This window comes from Hypanus sabinus, chromosome 23 (assembly GCF_030144855.1).
Source record: "Hypanus sabinus isolate sHypSab1 chromosome 23, sHypSab1.hap1, whole genome shotgun sequence".
Lineage (NCBI taxonomy): Eukaryota > Metazoa > Chordata > Chondrichthyes > Myliobatiformes > Dasyatidae > Hypanus > Hypanus sabinus.
In genome coordinates, this window is record NC_082728.1 from 26222060 (window position 1) to 26243679 (window position 21620).

Below are 21620 nucleotides of genomic sequence, written 5' to 3' on the forward strand. Positions count from 1 at the left end.
TTTTTTGTTTGTTTTTTGCCCATTCTCTGTAAACTCTAGAGGCTGTGTTGCATGAAAATCTCAAGAAACCAGCTGTTTATGAGATACTCAAACCACCCTGTTTGGCATCAACAATTATTCCGCAGTCAAAGTCACTTGGATCACATTTTCTTCCCACCCTGATGTTTAGTCTGAACAACAACTGAACCTTTTGACCACGTCTGCATGATCTTATGCATAGAATTGCTGCCACATGATTGGCCCATTAGATATTTGCATTCACAAGTAGGTGTACCTAACAAAGTGGCCACTGAGCGTATTTAGCCTTTCTGTCCATGTGTGATGCCAAACTCTCAGCAATGTGGCATGCTTTTAACTTCCCCTCGAAGTAGTTCAACCTGCTTTTGAGTTGCATTGGAACCATTTTGTTGAAGCATAGGTAAAAATGAAACCAAGTATCATGCAACGTAGGAAAAGAAAATGGGTTTGGCTAAGTTGCCCGAATCCTCTCAAACTTCCAAAACACTCCTGACAAACATCAGGAGACTGGGACCTAAACTGGGAGAGCTGCCCTGCAGACTAATAGTGTAACAGACTAAAGGAGAAAACATAACGGACAATGTACTATCGGGTGCAGGTGAGGGGAAATTAAATGATGCATGTCGTGCTGTGGGCTGAAAGAGAATAATGGTGAATTTGGTGGAGTGTAAACAGGATAAAACGACTGAAATGCAGTGTAAGATAGACAGGATTGCTAGGAGTGCAATGCACAATAATTACATGTCTCTTTACCTTAACCTGTGGAATTCAGCAAGCCCCGAGACTGTAATGTACCGGATTGGAAGGTGAACTGTTCTTCCTGAAGCATGTGTTGAGCTTTGTTAGAACACTGTGGGAGGACAGACTGGGAGGGAGATGGAGAAATAAAATGATAGACAAGTGGAAGTCCAGGGAACCCATGAATACTGAAAAGGCACGTTTTGCAAATCAGCTACACCGTCAGCATTTGGGATCCAAAGTGAAAGGGATTTCTCCATAAACTCCAAATGTGGTATACTAAATTAGAAGGTGCACTAGTAAATAGCTGTTTCACTGACCGAAATGTTTTAGGATGGTGGATTAATTGTCTGTCAAGTAGACTGCTTTGCATTAATGTGCTGCTGAAGTTATATTCACCCAGATAAGCAGGGAATATTTCACCATGTTCCTAGCTAGTGCCTTGTGGGTTGCAGAAAAGGTCTATGAAGTTAGGAAGATACCCTGCCCATGTAGCCAAGGTTTTTATATGACTGATCAATGGTTACCTCTCAGAATATTGATAATGGGAGTTGGATGTTAACAGCAGATTAGGCAGTCTCTTGTTGGAACTGGTCATTTACAAGACACTTCTGCCGAATAAATGTCAATCTTCTCAAATATACTTTATTATTTGTGGTTATATTACTTCATGTGTTGTGTGTGAGTTATATGTATTGTTTTGTGCGCGTTTCTTTTGGCAGCTCACATGTATAGGGTTTTGTGACAATACACTTGAACTTGAGTTTTATTTATTACATATCAGCCCTTGCCTGAACGTTGTTTGTTGCATATGCAGTGTCATTTTCTGAAGAATTGCTAATGGAAAGAAACATAGTGCAATTGTTAATGAACTATGTTTCTTTCCATTAGCAACTCTTCACAAAAACTAACAGTAGACTGTAAGTGTTGATGTAGTAGCTGAAGATGGTTCTGATTCATTTATTGATCACGTGCATGGAAACGTATAGTGAAGTGCATTGTCACATCCAACACAATCTTAGGATGTAGAAACATAGAAAAGAAACTCAAACAGAGGAAACCTACAGCATAATACAGGCCCTTTGGCCCACAATACTGTGCCAAACATGTACTTACTTTAGAAATTTCCTTGGGTTACCCATAGCCCTCTATATTTCTAAGCTTTGTGTACCTATCCAGGAGTCTCTTAGAAGACCCTTTGGTATCTGCCTCCACCAGCATTACTGGCAGTCCATTCCACACACTCACAACTCTCTGTGTAAAAAAAAAAATCTCCTCTGTACCTATTTCCAAGCACCTTAAAACTATGTCATCTCATGTTAGCCATTTCAGCCCTGGGAAAAAGCATCTGACTATCCATATGGTCAATGCCTCTCATCATCTTATATACCACTATCAAATCACCTCTCCTCCTCCATTGCTCCAAGGAGAAAAGGCTGAGTTCACTCAACCTGTTCTTGTAAGGCTGTGGGGAACTACATATACCTGCCTGGACTCGCCCCCCCCCCCCCCCCCACCACCGCTGACTGCTCTTGTGGCTCCTCCCACAGACCCCGGTATAAAGGCAATTGGAGGCACTGCTCCTCCCTCAGTCTCCAGGATGTTGTGTGATGGTCTCTTGCTGCTGACTGCTCTCTTCCAGCTAATAAAAGCCTATCTCGACTCATGGCTCCGAGAGTTATTGATGGTGCATCAAAGGCATGCTCCCCAATCCAGGCAACATGCTTGCAAATCTCCTCTGCACCCTTTCTGTAGTTTCCACACTCTTCCTGAGCACAGTACTCCAAGTGTCTCATTGGAACATACCTATGCAGAATGCTGCAGAAATATCCCCATAACATTTACCACATTTCTGCCAAACGTTTCCCTGAGAACATCTGTTCCCAATTTATGCTTCCAAGTTCCTACCTGATAGCTTCATATTTCCCCTTACTCCAATTAAACACTTTCCTGACTCTATTTCCCTCTCCAATACAATGGTAAAGGAGATAGAATTGTGATCACCATCTCCAAAATGCTCTCCCTCTGAGAGATCTGATACCTGTCCAGATTCATTTCCTAATATCAGATCGAGTACAGCTTCTCCTCTTATACGTTTATCTATATACTGTGTCAGGAGACCTTCCTGAACAGAGCTAACAAAATCCACCCCATCTAAACCCCTTGCTGTAGGGAGATGCCAATCAATATTGGGGAAATTAAAATCTCCCATCATGACAACCCTGTTATTACTGCACCGTTCCAGAATCTGTCTCCCTATCTGCTCCTTGATGTCCCTGTTACTATTGGGTGGTTTATAAAAAAACACCCAGTAGGGTTATTGACCCCTTCCTGTTCCTAACTTCCACCCACAGAGACTCAGTAAACAACCTCTCCATGACTTCCTCCTTTCCTGCAGCTGTGACACTATCTCTGATCAACAGTGCCACACCCCCACCTCTTTTGCCTCCCTCCCTGTCCTTTCTGAAACATCTAAAGACTGGCACTCCTTAAGTAGGCATTCCTGCCCCTGAGCCATCCAAGTCACTGTAATGGCCACAACATCATAGCTCCAGGTATTGACCCACGCTCTAAACTCATCTGCTTTGTTCATAATACTCTTTGCATTAAAATAGAAACATCTTAAACCATCAGTCTGAGCGCATCCCTTCTCTATCACCTGCCTATCCTCCCTCTCATAGTGTCTCCAAGTTCTCGATTTGTGAGCCATCTGCTTCTTCCTCTCTCTCTTCAGTTTGGTTCCCGCCCCCCCCCCCCCAGCAATTCTAGTTTAAACTCTCCCCGATAGCCTTAGCAAACCTCCCTGCCAGAATATTGGTACCCCTTGGATTCCAGTGCACCCTGTCCTTTTTGTACAGGTCACAGCTGCTCCAGAAGAGGTCCCAATGATTCAGAAATCTGAATCCCTGCTCTCTGCTCCAATCCCTCAGCCACACATTTATTCTCCACCTCACTCTATTCCTATACTCACTGTTGCATGGAACAGGCAGAAATCCCAAGATTACTAACTTCGAGGTCCTGCTTCTCAGATTCTTTCCCAACTCTTTGTAGTCTGTTTCTCTTTTCCTACCTATGCCATTGGTACTGATATGTACCACAACCTCTGGCTGTTCATCTTCCCATTTCAGGATATTGTGGACGTGATCAGAAACATCCCGGACCCTGGCACCTGGGAGGCAAACTATCATCCATGTTTCTTTCCTGTGTCCACAAAATCACATGTCTGACCCCCAAACTATAGAGTCCCCTATCACTGCTACCATCCTCTTCCTTCCCCTACCCTTCTGTGCTGGGGCAGCCCGCAAGTGCCGCCAAACATTCCTGCACCAACATAGAATGTCTGTAATGTTCAGCAGAAGAACAGTAACAAAACAACAACAGCTAGACAAGCCCCTTTGCTTCCTCTATCCATCCACCCAGCACTCACATACACAGACAGTCCTCCAGCCCCCAGCACAGGGCCGTCAGCCTCCATTGGACTTGCCGAGATTGGACCTCTGATCTATAAGATGTAGTCAGCTCCCTTGGAAGTTTTCATGTTTTATTGTTTTACAATATGCTGAATTACAGTGGATTTAATTTGGCTTTTTTTGACATTGATCACAGATAAAGACTCTTTCACGTCAAAGTGAAAACAAATCTCTACAAAATGATCCAAATTAATTACAACTATAAAACACAAAGTTATTGATTGCATAAATATTTTCCCCCTTCAAGTCAATATTTAGTAGATGCACCCTTGGATCTATTACAGCTTTGAGTCTGTGTGGATAGGTCTCTATCAGCTTTGCACCTCTGGACACTCTTCTTTACAAAACTGCTCAAGCTCTGTCAGCATGGGGGTCATGAGTGAACAGCCCTTTTCAAATCCAGCTACAAATTCTCAATTGGTTTGAGGTCTGGATTGAGGTGTTTTTGATGGTATGCAGTGCTTGTCTTACACCAAACATAGCATTTAGTGTGATGGCCAAAAAGCACAAATTTGGTTTCATCAGACCATAGGACCTTCTTCCAGCTGACTTCAGAGTCTCCCACATGCCCTCTGGTAAACTCTAGCTGAGATCTCATGTTAGTTTTCTCCTCCAACACTGCCTTTCTCTTTGTTAATCTCCTATAAAGCTGTGACTGGCGAAGCACCCAGGCAACAGTTGTATCTGCAGTCTCTCCCATTTCAGCCACTGAAGCCTGTAACTCCTCCAGGTCACTAGGTGCACTCCCTCACTAGTCTCCTTCTCGCACAATCACTCACTCAGTTTTTGAGGACGACCAACTCTAGGCAGATTTACAGCTGTGCCATATTCTTTCCATTCTTGGTGATTGGCTGAACTGGGATATCCAAGGGATATTCAGTGACTTCAAAATTTTCTTGTATCTATCTCCTGACTTGTCCTTTTCAATAATCTTTTCACAGAGTTGCTCGGAGTGTCTGTTTGTCTTCATAGTGTAGTTTTTGCTAGGATACTGACTCACCAGCAATTAGACCTTCCAACTATAACTGCATTTTTACTACAATCAATTGAAACACTTTGACTGCACACAGGTGATCTCCATTTAACTAATGACATGACTTCTAAAACCAACTGGCTGCACCAGTGATGATTTGGTGTGTCATATTAAAGGGAATGAATACTTATGAAATCAATTATTTTGTGTTTTATATTTGCATTTAATTCAGATAATTTTGTAGAGATCCATTTTCACTTTGACACGAAAGAGTCACTGTTAATCAGTGTAAAAAAAGCCAAATTAAATCCACCGTGATTTAATGTTGTAAAACAATAAAACATGAAAAGCTCTAAGAAGCAGGAGGGTTGTGAATACTTTTTATCAGCATTATAGATAGAAAGAACATGAGATGAAAAGTCCTTGAAAATGAGTCAGTTCAGTGATGGGGTGAGTGAAATTAAGTTATCCCCTCTGGTTCAAGAGCCTGATGGCTGAGGGGTAATATGTAGCTGTTCCTGACCCAGGTGGTGTGGGACCTGAGGCTCCTATACCTTCTTCCTGATGGCAGCAGTCAAAAGAGAGTGTGACCTGGACAGTGGGAGTACTTGATGATGGATGCTGCTTGCCTGCGACAGCGCTCTATGCTGATGTGCTCAGTGGTGGGGAGGGCTTTACTCATGATGGACTGGGCCACATCCACTACTTGATGGAGATTCTCCTGCAACTGCCCCCTCCTACTGGCTGCTTAATTGTCAACCATCAGTCACAAAAATGTGATAGGACTAGAGAGTATTTATCTCATAATTGATTGGGAGATCGCAGGCAGGTTGATTTTGTTTGTTTAGTACACACTCAGTCCCATTTCACAGGTTTAACAAATTGATACATCAATTATAGGTACACACCATGCACCTCATCCAATACCACCATGAATGATTGGGCCTGATTCCAAAAAATTAGTAATTGGAGAAGAAGGGAAATTATAATCAGCTTTGTTTAAATATAGCTATCTGGACTCAGATCGTGCTCAGAAGTGGTGGATCATTCTTCCATCAAGTATTTTTGAATGTGCAATATCAAAACTTTTAACAATCTAGTGAACAGGCAGTGTTTAAGAATCTACTTTGCATCTATTAACCAATATCCCTTTGATAAATTTGGGTGATAACTGGTGCAACTGAAAATAGATTCATTACAAAAATATTGGAAACTCTTTCCTAGGACTGCTTTGGTATTAACTAAACAAAAGTGGAACTGTGGCAGTCCACTTTCTGCGCAAGCGAACCGGCTCACAGATAGCCAGCGCGTGGGGAGAGACTTTGGTAATGCACCTCTGATGTCATTTCCACCTGGAGAGGAAGGGCGCTAGGGATTAAATGCCAGCGCCACGAAGTTTGAATAAACTAGTCTCGAAACGACTTACTGACTGCGTGTCGTCTCTAGCTCTGTATGTAGTACATCGCTACAGCACTAAAGAAACTATAGAGAATTGTGTTCTAGTTTTATTGGTTATAGGTCTGTCAGTTTCTCAGTAAATAAAATGTACTTGCATTTAAAAGTAGCCTGTAGGGGTCCTTATTCCTAAAGAGAAATGTATGTTCTCAAAGGCTGCAAATGAATACAATTAGCAGAAAATCTCTATGGTGATCAATTTGATCACAGGCATGTTACTTGTTTGGTGTAAAGGTTGGCTTTCAATGTCCATTTTTTAGGAAAAAACAGCCAAACCCTTCAGATTTCAGCTTTCTCTGGACATATAATGCATTAGGGACATCTTCATTTCTTGCATTGTTTAAACAAATTTGGGGTTTTAAAACTAGAAACTCCCTGCACACATGACTTGACCTGTTAGATAATGTGCTCTCCCCCAACTCCATCTTCTCTAGTTTCGCAGTAATTGTCTGTAGGCTGGCTCGGCTTTACAGCATGATGCTGATGGGATTAGCTTTGACTCAACGATGACTCCTTGTCTTCTGTGGTGTCTTCTTGTCTTCTGTGGTGGCCACAGACTCCATCACAGGGGTGTGGCGATAGGGCAAGTGGTGTTTGATGGAAGGGTGGGGGTCGGAGGTCACTAGAATTATATTTGGGAAATGGTACATTCCTTCCCCTGCTTAAGCTCACTCATGTTGTTCCCAGTGAATGGACCTAAAGTTCTCAATGCCACCCCAGTATTTCCTCCTTCACTTTGAACAGCCATAGTCCAGCGATGTCCATGGATCTTTTGGGGGATACAGGATGAGCTGCAGCAGTTGGTCGGAGAAGGCCAAAGTGGGGTGTAGAGAACTGACAGATCAAGAGGGGAAGGAAAGTGGAAAGGTCTGACCTGATCTTGTATCTTCTATAAGGCACTGATTACCCTCTGTAACTCCTAAGGATGTTCAGCATTTGGTACAGATAATCAACATTACATAAACTTACTGCATGGAAGAACAGAGTGAAATTCATCATTTCAGATGCCACATTATTCTGGATGGGGCATATTGTATGAAAATAATGGCAACATCTCAGTGTTAACTGTCTTCTCTTTGAGTAATAGGCTTATAGATCTGAGCCCCAGTAAAAGATTGAGCACAAACTCTAGGATTACTGTCCTCTGCAGTATTGAGGGAGTGCTGCCTTGGTTGTTGTTCTCTTGTCCTTTGGATAGGGCATTAAAATGGGGTACTGTGTGAGGTGATCATAAATGATCTCATGACAATGCCGAGGAAGACTAGCAAAGTTTGGGCCAACCAATGTTTAGAAAAAGGGTTATCTGTGGCATGTTAAAATCAATTGCAAAAAAGGCAAACTTCTTCATATTCTTTTTAAACAGTGGCTCCCGAGTTTAAATGTTAGGCATTTTTATTGGTTACTATTTTTCTTTTGAATACTGTACTTCATTAAATAGTATCATACAATAGGACATGCTCAGTTCTGGACACATAAGATATTTTCTCCGTTGTGGGTCTGGCTGAAACAACTATAATTATTTCAGCTGTGCTTGGATAAGGTAGCAGTTCATATTTTGCATACTTTAATCTGTCTTCAACTCAGTGCTATAATTCTGGACCTACTTCTCATAGCTATCCAACAAAGACTTCACTGTTGATCTACAAATTTCATAAGAATCTTTTGTGTTCAGTATGCCATGTTGAGCATAAAAGAGCCATATGAAATTAGGAAATTTATACTTAATATGGATATTCGTTTCATTATTGGGCTGGAGCTAAATGCAAATCTCAGACCTAAAGCTCTGAGAACTAGTTATCTGGTATTGTCCGACAGATTTTTGTAAGATTAAACTATAAGCAAGCCATGCAGAGTAGTGATGTAATAATGAATTAATCTGCTGTTCCATGATTTAATTATTGCACTAATGAAGGTCAATTAACATGCATACTGATAAATTTTCTGGCCAAGTACAGTTTCTAAGGCGAACGGGAATCTGGATTTACTTCCTGCACTGAGAATTATTTATATTTGTCATTTTCCCAACCATTGTTTTAAATATATACATTTTTAAGTTACTCCTGGTCATGGAAAACCTCATTTAAAGCTTTTCTCAAGTCTTGCAATGTGTTCATTCATTTCACCTTATCTTCTGTAATATACAGGACCTTTATTTAATTAGATTATAATCCATCTGCTGTTTATCTGCCCTTCTTATTTTGTGGCTTAGGTCTGCTGAACATTGCTAATCTCTACATCTGATCTTTCGCTCAATGTAATTAAATGTCAGAATATTTTTAGTTGTCCTTTATAAGAATGCTGTGAATAATTAAAGTATCTTAAAAGAGTTTTGCAGACTCCATACCTTTTGTCACTGACAGTGTACTTTGCTCTAGTTTTTCTGGCTAATTTACCATCTCATTTACCACTGAAGTCATTGATCTAATTTCAAGTGTCTCATATGTGGAATTTTAGTAACTTTCATTGTGAGAATCCTTAACCCTGAAATTTATAAACCTGGTTCAAAGTATTTTTGGATTCTGTAGATTATGGATATTTTAATAGTGTGCTTGCATTGTTGACACTAATTTTCGCCTTGATGTCATTGGTTATTTGAAAGTGCAATTTATAGAATTTTAATGAAGACATTTCCTGAGAGTTAAAGGTTGTGCTCAATTTGTGTACCAAATAACTTGAGATGAAAAGATCACACTGATCTCACTTGGAATATTTAACTATAGCCCCTCTTTTATTGATTTAGCATGCCATCAGCTATACAAGTTTTATTCAAGGACTAGTGAAGGCTTGTTTTGCTCTTTGAAAGCTGTTCATTACTTGTTAAGAGTTCAACTGATTTCTATAAGGGAACTTTAGTAAGTCAAATCTGCAAATTAAGTCTTTAAAAGTCAATAAATTAAATAAAAAAGTCAAAGAATTAGGTCTACAAAATTCTTAACAAAACCTTGATGATCTCAAAGATCATCAGATATGCTCAGGCTTCCGTGTGACATGCTGTACATTTTGTTGCAATAGGAAAAGAAAGTGTTTTGCACAGCCGATGTGGCATGTAGATTTCCTACACTGAGTAAATATCTATTTGTTCTCGGTTGCCCAATGAAAGAAATGCAACAGCCTTTTGTGTTCTGTGTGCAGCCAAATAAATTGAAATGAGATGTTCTGTACAAATGGAAGGGGTACGTATTTCAAATGAGATTCCTGTTGAGTTTTAGATGAAGTAATTTGTTCTGGTTTAGGTCACACCAGAAGGAGGTTATTCATTCTTTTGTGTATCTGCTCTGCAGGCATTTCAAGTGGTCTATCTGATGCAATTCTTTTTCATTTTATAGTCTTTCAGATGAAATTCTTTTTAAAGGATGTGTAGTGTTCCTACCTACACTGTATCCTTATCACCAGTCGAGGGATTCCATGTTGGAAAAGGACCATACATCAATATTTGATTTTTACCACTTTAATGATAATTCTCAGTGTGTTTGTTTTTGTCAGTAATAGGCCAAATGGTGCTGATAGTCAGAAGCTATTTTCAAATGCTTCTGATTGTCATGAGCATATACATAAAAGCAGCAAAATGAACCTTTAACAGCACAAGCTGTCAAAGGTCATCAGTGTGGTGCTGGGAAAATGGCCTCAGAATGAAATATCTAGATGCCATGCCCAACAGGGTGACAGTTGAATTAAACTCTCCAAAGGTATTGAGAGCTGAAAGGTGTAAGGTGGGGTAGTGGGCCAGGTCGAGCATGGTCCTCCCTGCCTTTCAGCTTATGGTTTAAAAAAATCTACTGTCAAGGAAAGTTGTTCTTAAGATTAGTTAGATCCTTTCTTGGAGAATTTCAGTTCAGTAACTGTAATTTTCCCTGCCTTGTACTTGTAACGTTCTAGCACCTTTCTAATAAATATTCACTGCTCTATATTGTTATCAAATTCATCAAGTTATTTTGACAAAACTTCTCGATGCACAGTATTTGGTAATATTACTTCATATACTCTTAACACTTAAAATTATAATATCGTATTACTTCAAAGACTAAACAGGGTTTGATGAATATTAAATATCTTGGCCTGAACTTCCACACATGTTGCCTAACCTGCCGAATTCCTCCAGCATTTATGTGTTTCTTGATGTTTCTACACTAAGAAAAAAATTCTGACTGCCTACCCTATCTATGTCTTTCTCAAATATTGTAATGAGTTTGACAAATAACTACTAATAGATTCACCATTAATCATTTGTATTAGTTACTATCATGGAGAATTTGTACTTTTACCAAATATCTTTATGAAGGTTAGAATTCTCCATGCAATTATAAACAAAACTGGTCCCCAAAACTGAGTATTTTTATAAATTACCTCCTCCATGAGTGTGTTAATCTTGTTTATTCAGTAGAGATTTTCTGAGTTAATCAGTGATATGAAGGAAATTAATTTGGAAGATTTACTTGGTGCATGAGATAGCCTTTGGGGGAACAGTGCGCCTGCAAACAAATCCTAATGCTTATTGCAAATGGAGATGTTGTAGCTTGGTGCTAATATTCAAGTTATTTTTCAGCTGAAGTGTGTCTGTAGTGACAGGTTGTGGGAGCTGTGACTTCCAGTATAAAGCCCCATCCCACTGGTGGAAGAAAGAATAAAGTGGCTTTTAGTTTACTTATTGGAACCTAGAGTAACTCCACCCTTATAACAGTCTAGATTTAACGAAGGGATAGGAGGATGTGACTGTGAATAAGGCTGCAGACCCAGAACGTAGTGAAGATGTAAGTCAGACTGAGTTTCTTGTGACTCCTTGGTAGTGCTAACAAGGAATGCAATGCAATTGGACCCAAGTACCATGGTTCCTGTTGGATCTGTATTATTTATTGCATATTCATTATATATCACTATAAAATGGAACACAGTGACAAAGTCAAAGTTTGAGGTTGTGTTTGCTTCATTATTAGAAATAATAAAGCTTTCTTCCAGCTGGAAAAGGACAGAGAGGAAATAAAGGATGCAGCTGTCATGGTTCATGTGGAAGACAACAGTATAGAAGTGTTATCACTCAAGTCGAGTAAGATGTTCCGCTCTACTGGTGGGTCCTCGGGTTGCTGTAGCGACTGTAGGATCTACATATTCTGCTGCAGTGTAGACATGAGTAGGTGGTAGCTGTAGCTCGTGGTTGGATCGTTAGGCTGTTCATTCTCTCCTTTTGCAGCTGCCTCTTGTTCTCTATGGCATAGCAGAGGTCACTGTCAAACAGAGTAGCTCCCTCTTCTGTGTGTGTTTGCACAGTCTGTTGTCTTCTGCGCTTTGGTTGAACGCTCTAGTTGAACGCTCTAGTCTTTCATTGATTCTGTTATGGTTATTTTTCTATAGATTTATTGAGAATGCCCGCAAGAAAATGAACCTCAGGGTTGTATATGTGGGCATATGTTGCTGTTGAGTGCTGTCATGGCCACCCTATGGATAGTTATCACATGACCCTCATGAATATTGGCATGGTGTCATACAGATCAGTTGGTGAGATGCTTGGCTTCATGTAGCGTTGGGCTGAGAGGACAGTATACACATATTCCCTGGAGAAAGAAGGAGCTTTCCGTGGGAATGGACTCCATTATGAATCACAGTGAGAGGCTCTAATCTCAATGAAGGAGGCAGAGGTCAGCCGAAGAAATGTTTAAAATATGTAGGGAAATGTCAGGGCTAAAGCAATTTTGGTATGTGGAATTCAGGAGTGGATAGTTTGTTTAAAAGTAGTGATACATGTAAAGTCAAATTGGGAAAAAAAGGTAAATAGTTCAATTGAAGATGCTGATTATACAAAACACTGACTTTACAAAATATCTAACAAGGAGACAAATTACTGACACAAATATAAATAGCGGAGATGCACTTAAATTGTGACCAAGGTTGGGATAATATTCCCAGTTATCTTCTGTTTCAGAAGGAGAGAAGAAACGGAGAGTCAGAGTAGCACTCATAGTGAACGTTTGGCCAGTAATAAGGCATGATCGTACTTAAAAGATCAGAAAGCAAAATCAACTTGTGTGGAAATAAGAGATGATAAATGACAAAAAGCAACCACTACAGTTTATCTGTGTCCTTGGTAGGTATTCTGATGGACAGATCATGAACCAGAAAATGTCAGCCTGTAACAAAGGTAATATATTAATCACAGGAGACTTTATCTTTAAATAGACAGGAGAGTTAAATTGGTAAAAGTTATTTGAATGATCAGTTCACGGAGTGTACATGAGTTTACTTTCAAGATCAAAACATCACGCAACTAATCTGGATAGAAACTATTTTAGTTCTTCACTTGTGTAAAATTTATTGGTTGTTCTCTATAAGCAATGCTCTTGGGAAAGTTAATGATAATGTAACTGAATTTTATTTTCAGTCGAAAGCTCAAAATTCAGCTTTGAGTAATTATGAAGGGAGAATGATTGGGGTTCTTGATCAAAATATATGGTTAAATATTTCATATCTTTCATTGTTTCTAGACTCTGGGGGAAAAATTTTGGAAATGTGATCCATCTTTGCTAGCTAAAAGAGGGTGTTTAAGTAAGGAGCATGCTGGTGCCAAGAAGAGTAGTAATCCTGACTTTTGGGAAAGAGTTAGAAACCCCAAAGGAGCACTAAATTTAATGAAGGGAAAACAAATAGAAAATAAAATGAAGTGTGAAGAGATGTTAAAGATATTGAGTGAGCTTCTATATATTGATAAAAAGGGAATGACAGAGCAAAAATTAACATTGGAAAAAGAAGCATTGGTCCAATGATAGTGAGAAAACTTAAAACAATATTAGTTAAAAATTGTCTCTGAAATTAAGTGGACTTAAAATTAGTAAATCCCTAGAACTGAAAGTGTAGAAGTATTGATATTAGTTCTCCAAAATTCCCTATATTTTGAAGTGGTCTCAAGGGATTGAAAGATATCACTACTGCTTAGAAAAGGGAAGGTGGTCGGGGAGAGAGGGAGAAGGGAAGGGATGGTTGCTTAAGTATCAGTTAGAGGATTGCAGATGCAATCTGTAATTACCGAATTAATAACAAAGAAATTAGAAAGCCAAAATATAAGCAAGCTGAGTCAATATCACTTAACAAATTGGAAAAGCAAAAAGCAGCAGATGCCAGAATTGTGATAGAAAAACTGGAAATGCTAAGCACATCATCTGTAGGGAGAAAACAGGGTTAGTTTTTTTTTTAATAAAATGTAAGTTTGTTAGGACAATAATGTACAACAAATTCTTTATAGTGAGAAACTATTAAACATTGGTATCTATGTGCTCCTATACAGAATAATCAGTTGGATAGTTACAAGTTCACGTAAAGCACTGACCAAGAAGCAAATGTTATTTTCAGTTCCTTTGCAAAATGGTTGAAATACAACAGGAAATCTTGCTGCAATTGCTTAGAGCTTTGTGGAGATTACACTTGAAGCTTGGGTCTCCATCTCTAATGAAGGAACTACTTAACTGAAATAATGGAAAAGCTTCAGGAGACTCAATGGCCAATTCTTCTCAAGGTCAAAGTTGAATCATCTGTGTAAGTAAATGTATGTACAGGTGCAATAAAAAACGTACTTACAGCAGCATCACAGGCACATAGCATCATAAAAGCAACTTTAACAAGAAAACCTTAAATTAGATATAAATTATGCACACTTTTTACAAAAAAGAACACAAGACAAAAATAGTAAGTTTATTTTACAGCAAAATGGTCATGGTTTTACTATATTGAGGTAGTGATTAGGTTTGAACAAGGCAATTCAAGAACTGAACGATTGAAGAGAAATAGTTGTTCTTGAATTTGGTGTGTAGGACTTCAGGCTTCCATACTGCTGTGAGAATCGGGAATGGCCAGATTGCAGGGTTCTATGATGATGGATTTTGCCTTCTTGAGGCAGTGCCTCCCTTGGACGCTGTCGATGATTTGAAGGATACGCCTGTGATCTCTTGGGCTGAGTCTACGACTCTTGGCTGCTTCTTGTATTCTTGTGCATTCATCTTGCTGTACCAGATTATGATACAATCTGTCAGGATAATTTCAACACATTTACAGAAGCTTTTTTGATGTTAAGTGACAAACCTCGAAGAAAGTAAAGATGCCTTCCTTGTGACGGCACCTGAGTTCTGTTTAATATGCAGTGTTATTACCTCCAATCTTGGTTCCATTGTGCTGAGCTGGTATCTTCTTCCATCCCACCTGCTTCCCATTCCTTATTACCTGGCCATTTTTGAATCCAGCAGCGACATGGACTCTTTTGCCCACTAACAGAAGCAAATAATATTGAATTAGTTCATGTTGCATTGTGAACAGCCCTGCTGATGAGGTTTGCCTTTAATATTGGGGCTTCTTCTGATGAATGGACAGATTATATTGAGCGCATTCTGCTTTTGATATGACATCAGGGTCCTATGTCCTTCATAGCACTATGATTTGCATCAGTGCAAGAAGCTTGTGTGGACTCAGGCAGGCAGTTCGGCTGCCCATGAAAATATTAAATTGCATTGGATGTGATTCAATGAGAAGTCTCCATCTGCTTGTTCAACAGAATTATCAATCTATAAACAGATTATTGTGACCATTAAGGTAACTGAGAGAGGATTTATCATCTAAAAATTAACCGTTCATATATTAAAATGTTCTTGGCTTTATCCCTTTGGATGATGAGTGGAAACCACCCCACTGTATTTCCTTAGATGGACAAATTCTGATCCATAGACAGGATATGGGCATTAAGGGCAAGATTAGCATTAATACCCCTTGTGCTGTTAGTGCTGTGTTATCTGTAGTCTGTGAGGTGAAACTACTCCCACATTGTTATTGGGAATGAGTGTTTAAGGTGACAAATGTGGACCCAATCAGGCAAACTGTTTAATACTGGACGTTGTCAAGCATTCAGGTAAATCATGAGCATTCTATCTCTCTGATTTATATCTTGAAGTTAATGCACAGACCTCAAGGCACTGGAAGGAAGATGAGCTACTCACTCCCTGTTCTGCTGCTATAAGATTAACATTTACTTGGCATCAAACCACAAACAAGAGAAAATCTGCAGATGCTGCAAATCCAAGTGACACACAAAATGCTGGAGGAACTCAGCAGGCCAGCATCTATGGAAAGAAAGTACAGTTGACGTTTCGGGTTGAAACCCTTCGGTTGTCCTGCCGAACAGTCTCGGCCCAAAATGTTGACTGTACTGTTTTCCATAGATGCTGCCTGGCCTGCTGAGTTCCTCCAGAAAATTTGTGTGTGTTGCAGTTACTTGGCCTGTTCAGTTAAGTTGCATATACATAGTGAATACGCACAATGTAGATGGTGGGGATGCAGATGTTATCATCCCATTAAATGTTGAGAGGAGGTGATTAGATTATTCCAAGAAACAATTGTAAGGCATTTGTGTGGTGATGCATGCTGAATGACCAAAATGTGAAGCTGATCTCAGTTTTGGTGCATGCAGCCGTGAACTGTACAATAATCGGTGAAGTTGTGGATATAGTTCATCATTGTGTAATCGTCAACAATCATCTTTCCTTCTGAACTTGTAATGGAGAAAGATCATTGGTTATAAAGTGAATACAGCTAAGCCTAGAAACTGATGAGGGGATTATAAACAGATTACAAGCTATGACGATTAAGCTCCAATAACCATATCTGTGTCTTGTATAAGGTATCTCACTAACTGATGGATAGTTTACCCTGATTCTGCTAAGTTTTAGTTTTGCTAGAGCTTCATAATGTCACATGGCCATCGGCTCCCTTGATGGTCAGACTATGGTTAGACTAAGATTGTGAAAAGAGTAGAATGGTCTGATCCTAGGTCTTCCTGACAAAATTTCACTGACTGTCACTGTGCAATTACTGGGGAATTAGCGTCATTTGTTTGCATCACCAGTGATTCCTTCCATCTCTTTAGTATTGATTATGAGGAAGAGGCTAGCATGGCAAATGACTGGATTTGTGCTGGGTTTTCCTTTTGTGGTGCATGGAAAATCCCCCAGATTGTCAGGTACATGGATAGATTGTGGCTGCTCTGAGATTGAATAGAGATGGGCAAGTCTGTTTCCGCACTTCTGCACTATTATCAAGAATGGAACATTCAGCCTTCGCTGCATCCTGTGAACTCAGTGATACCTTGTTGCAGAGTGAATTAAACTGGCTGGAGGCTGACTTTGGTAAATTCACAGGAGGACCAAGGTAATCTCCTGAAAGTCCCTAGTCAACAGCTCTGTGGAACTGCCATTATCAGAAGGGGTCCATCAGCTTAAGGACGTGGCTCATGGTGGGCATTAAATGCTGGGTTTGTCACGATGCCCACATGCAGAAAATGAATAAATAATGGAAAAAATAACCAAAGTCCTTGGCTGAAGATCACTGCAAACACATCACTCTTTCCCTTTGTGTTTAAGTGCTGTGCCATGTTGTGCTTTGCTTAGAATGGAGATCTTCCTCTCCTTTGCAGTCATATTATCTTTCATCATTGTTAACACAACAGGAGTACAAACCTTTGATCTGATTATATTATGAGTGATTTCCACTGAAGGGGATTTTTGTAGTCCTTTAGTTTAGATTCACCAGGGTGGCCTTTGTCTCTGTACATCTGTAGATGTTGTTAGCATACTCAGTTCTGTTCTTCACTGAACAAGGAATGGTTGACTGGTTTGAAGGTAACAATGGAGCAAAAGATATGTCAGGGTGTGAGGTTAGATTGTGATAGATTGCTGATAATTTTCTGTTGGTCTTCATTGATGCCTGGTTTATAGCTGCTATATCTATTCCAAATCTATCCCATTTAGATCTGATAGGTCTACACAATGTGACCAACAAGGGCTAATTTTAGCTGTTAATATGTTAAACATTCCCAGTCAAATAACAGCAAGGAAGTATAGTTTTTGATTCAATTCTTCTTTCAGTTCCAGTTTGCAGTAAAATCTTTAATCTCTCCCACCTTAGCTGTTCCTCCTCCAATCTTGTCCTTCCAAGTCCAAGGGGCAGAATGATAAAAGAAGTTTTGTTTACCAAAGGTTCAATTAGATATTGGTTTACTAAAGGTTTAGATAGCTACTGCCATGGCTGACTGTAGCACCTCAGGCACCATCACACCATACTGTTTTTGCCAAATGTCTATAATGAAAGAGCATAAAATAACCCCTATCCATTGTACTATCAACCATCTCATAATGTTAGGGTTGCTACAAAAGTACAAATTGTTATTCACCTTCAACTTCTCATCATCTCTCTTGTCATTAAATTGTGTCCAACCCAAAATGCTTGTTGTACACCAAGATTAGGATTACCTATTATTCATTCCATTAATGACTATTTAATGACTCTAACTATGCTGTTGTGTTGTTTTGTACATTAGATACATTACATAAATACGAGTAATAATTCTCATTACTTTGAATTATTAATTCTGTTCATTTTTTCTCTTGTATAAATATATTGCCACTGCTTTAATCTTTGTAGAATCCTCCAGTACATCCATCTTGAGGGTGAGGGCACAGAAGATTGTTCATTACACTGCAGGGTACTCCAAAGATAATTACTTTAATGGAATTGTTTTTTTATGGATTAGTGAGCTTTAAACTGTCGGCTGCCAACTGCCTGTCAAAACCGATAGCAATTTTTTCAGATGGGGCTTATGTGCTGCTTTTAGCCGCAGGCACATATGGCAGATTCAAGTTGTTCTTCAGGACAATATAAGTGGGTGTATTGTGTGACCAGCTCTTATTTCCAGTTCCAGGTGGCAAGTGGAACTCCCGCGTGCTCTAAACTCGGTATCCTGCATTCCCCCATTAGCAGATTAACCTCTCCTGTTGTTCCGTGCTCTCATTGGCCTTGTTTCATAATCTAATTATAAATGATTCCATGCATATAGAAAGAACATGACTAATTTATCTCTGGTAGCTTTCTTCTGCTGCAATTTCTTTGTGAAAAATGCCTCTGATAAACTTGTTGCAAGATCTTAGATTTAATATATACAGTATGAATCAATATCCATTGCCACAGCTCTAATCTCAAGATTTTGTTCTTTAAACAAATATTGAACATTTTAATTGGGCAGGATGTTAATCATACTGTGCAAACAAAGGAAGTAAAAGTAGACATCCTCCCCAGGTTATGAACGCTTGATTTAAGTACAACCTGTGCCTACATGGATGGGCATTTGGGAAACCGGTGGGATAGATCTGCCAGCTGCAGGCATCTTCTGCTGCCTGGGAATGTAGTTTGCAGCTGCATTTCCAACTTGCAAATAGCCCAGGTTGCAAATAGGTTACAGGAACAGAACCCTGCAGTAGCCTGGAAGGACATATGAGGAGCGTGTGATGACTCCGGCCTGAACTCACTGGAGTTTAGAAGATTGAGCGTGGCCCTCATTGAAATCTACTGGACATTGGGAGAAAGTTTCCAATAGTGAGAGAATCTAGAACCGGAGAGCACAGCCTCTGAATAGAGGAACGTCCCTTGAGAACAGAGATAAGGAGGTCTTTTGGCTAGATAGGGGTGAATTTGTGAAATTTATTGACGCAGATGGCTGTGGAGGCCTGGTCATTTTATATATTTTGAGTTTGATTATTTTCAAGTACATTTGTACATGCATGTCATCATATACTACCCTGAAATTAATTTTCTTGTGGGCAATCACAGTAAATACAAAGAAATGCAAGAGAATCCATGAAAAACTGTGTACCACAAAGAAGGGCAAAAAACCAATGTGCAAAAGACAAGAAACTGTGCAAATAAAAAAAAGCAATAAATATCAAGGACATGAGTTGTAGAGTCCTTAAAAGTGAGTCAGATCAGTTCAGTGATGGAGTGAGTGAAGTTTTCCCCTTCAAAGGTCATGGGGAGAAAGCAGAAGAATGGGGCTGACAATGAAAATAAATCTGCAATGATCAAATGGCGGAGCAGACACGATTGGCAGAATAGACTAATTCTGCTCCTACTTTCTAAGTCTTTGGACCTGTTTTTTATATCACAGAATGGCCTCCTGCAATAATGTCCAGAGGATATAAGAGTAAGATTACACACCCTGTAACCACATAGAATTTCCACTCACAAAGAACGTGCTTTAGAATTGGATGTGCAAAATCGTACTTTCCTTCCATGAGTACAGATACCTTAAAGGAAGAAAGGGTTTGATACCACTTAGAGAATGTACCACCTTATTTTATTTATAAGGGTGTCCCATAATATTAAATCTCCTTGTTGTTCACACCTAAGGTGGAGACTCTGATGCTCTTTCACAATTGTCAAAGGACATCACAGTGGAGCGAGGTCATGGTCTAGCTGTGCCCTCTTTGAACAGTTCCAGTGGTTGAATGGTTTGTTCTTCATGTTTCTGATAGGTTATTTCATTGATAGAAGTAATCAGTTGAATGCCTAATAAAATGTGCAAACATTACTTTCACCAAAAGATTTGTTTAACTAATATTTTGTGATAATGAGAAGATTTATTTAAAATATATTTGACTTTATTTTATTCACCCCGCAGACATAGCTACTTATATTTTAAAGTGTCTCTTTTACCATTGTGTCTATTGATCCAGTGTTATTGAGTCAAAGACTGCTTTTGGATTTTTTTTTTTGTAATTTATGCCTCAGACTATGTTTATTCCCAGTGTAAATTCACATATTGTAATTTGATTCAACCAGGTGAAAAGTTAAGGTTGTTTCAAGCATTTCTTGGACATCCAAAACTTCTCTGGGGAAGCTTAGAATAGCCATAGTGGATGCAAGTAAAATTTCCATCTCCTTTCCATCTTCCACATTGAAGTATTGGACCATTAGGGAAATTTTATTTCTGCTATCAAATGGTTAATGTTATGGATACAAAAAAATCCTTGGCGGAACGTTGTAATTTTTATCTCTTGTACTATTTTCAGATTATTTGCTTTTTTTTGCATGAAGTATCTTTTGAAATTCATGGGAAGAAACATTTGGTATGGATGTTAAATGCTTTTAGTGTAAAGATTTTGGGTTGCAGCTTACAAATATTGAAGAATTTGACTTGACATTCTGCTGCTGGCTCAGTGCCATTGACTTTTTTTATCCTTGACTTTGGTTAATTAGCATCCGAGTGTATATTTCTGCCATTAGTTTTATTATCTGTGTTTTTGTTTAAATCTGGAAGGGAGCCACCTAATGACATCTTTGAAAGGTATGGCACGATAGCCACATTTTTTAAAAATTATAAGAACATGCCAAAAAGCAGCAGGAGTTGCCCATGTGGTCCCTGAGGTCTGCTGCATCATTCAATAAAATGCTAGCTGTTTAGTTCTTAGACAGAACTTCACTTTCTGGCCTGTTTCCCATTACCACTGACTCCCCTACAGAGCAAAAATCTATTGCAGCTGTAAGAACTGGAGAGAGTTTCACAATGCCAGAAGTAAAGATTCTCATCTGGCTTAAATGAGAGTGTTGTGTAGTTAATAATTCAGTAATATTTGACTAATATTGTATATATATATAGTTTGGTTAAGCATTCTTTATTTATGGGTTATACATAAAAGTATGTAAATGGCATATGTCATCTTGCCACCACAACATACTTGCACACCTCGCTAAAAGTAAAAATCAAACTAAGAAGTACTCGTTTATCCCCAGTTCTCCTGTATTTTTCTTTCAATTAATTTATAGAGTTATAAAACATAATGGTGGTGACGACAAAGTTTTAAGCAAACTTGAGACAACTACCTACCTATTGAAGTGCTTGAGTTAAAAAGAATTCAGTGAAATATTCAAGTAAAAAAAAAGTGCAGCATGCGCTTCTTTAGGTAGGGACAGAATTGGTAGAGTTTTTTTAAAAAAGGCAGGAAATGGATGAATTCATGGGTTCATAAACAGCGTGTTCTGGGTGATAATCATAAATAAAAGAAGCAGATATGGCTGGCTACATTGGAAAGATAGACATGTTCGATTGTATAAGAGACAACTAGAATATATACAGTATACTGAGCAAATTGAGCAGTACTTTGAAGCAAATG

General features: G+C 39.1%; 1 protein-coding gene across 1 annotated transcript in view; it reads left to right on the forward strand.

The window, feature by feature from the left end:
• The window catches only part of kif19 (kinesin family member 19), a 207603-nt gene that overhangs the window by 56221 nt on the left and 129762 nt on the right, over positions 1-21620 (forward strand). The window lies entirely within an intron of this gene.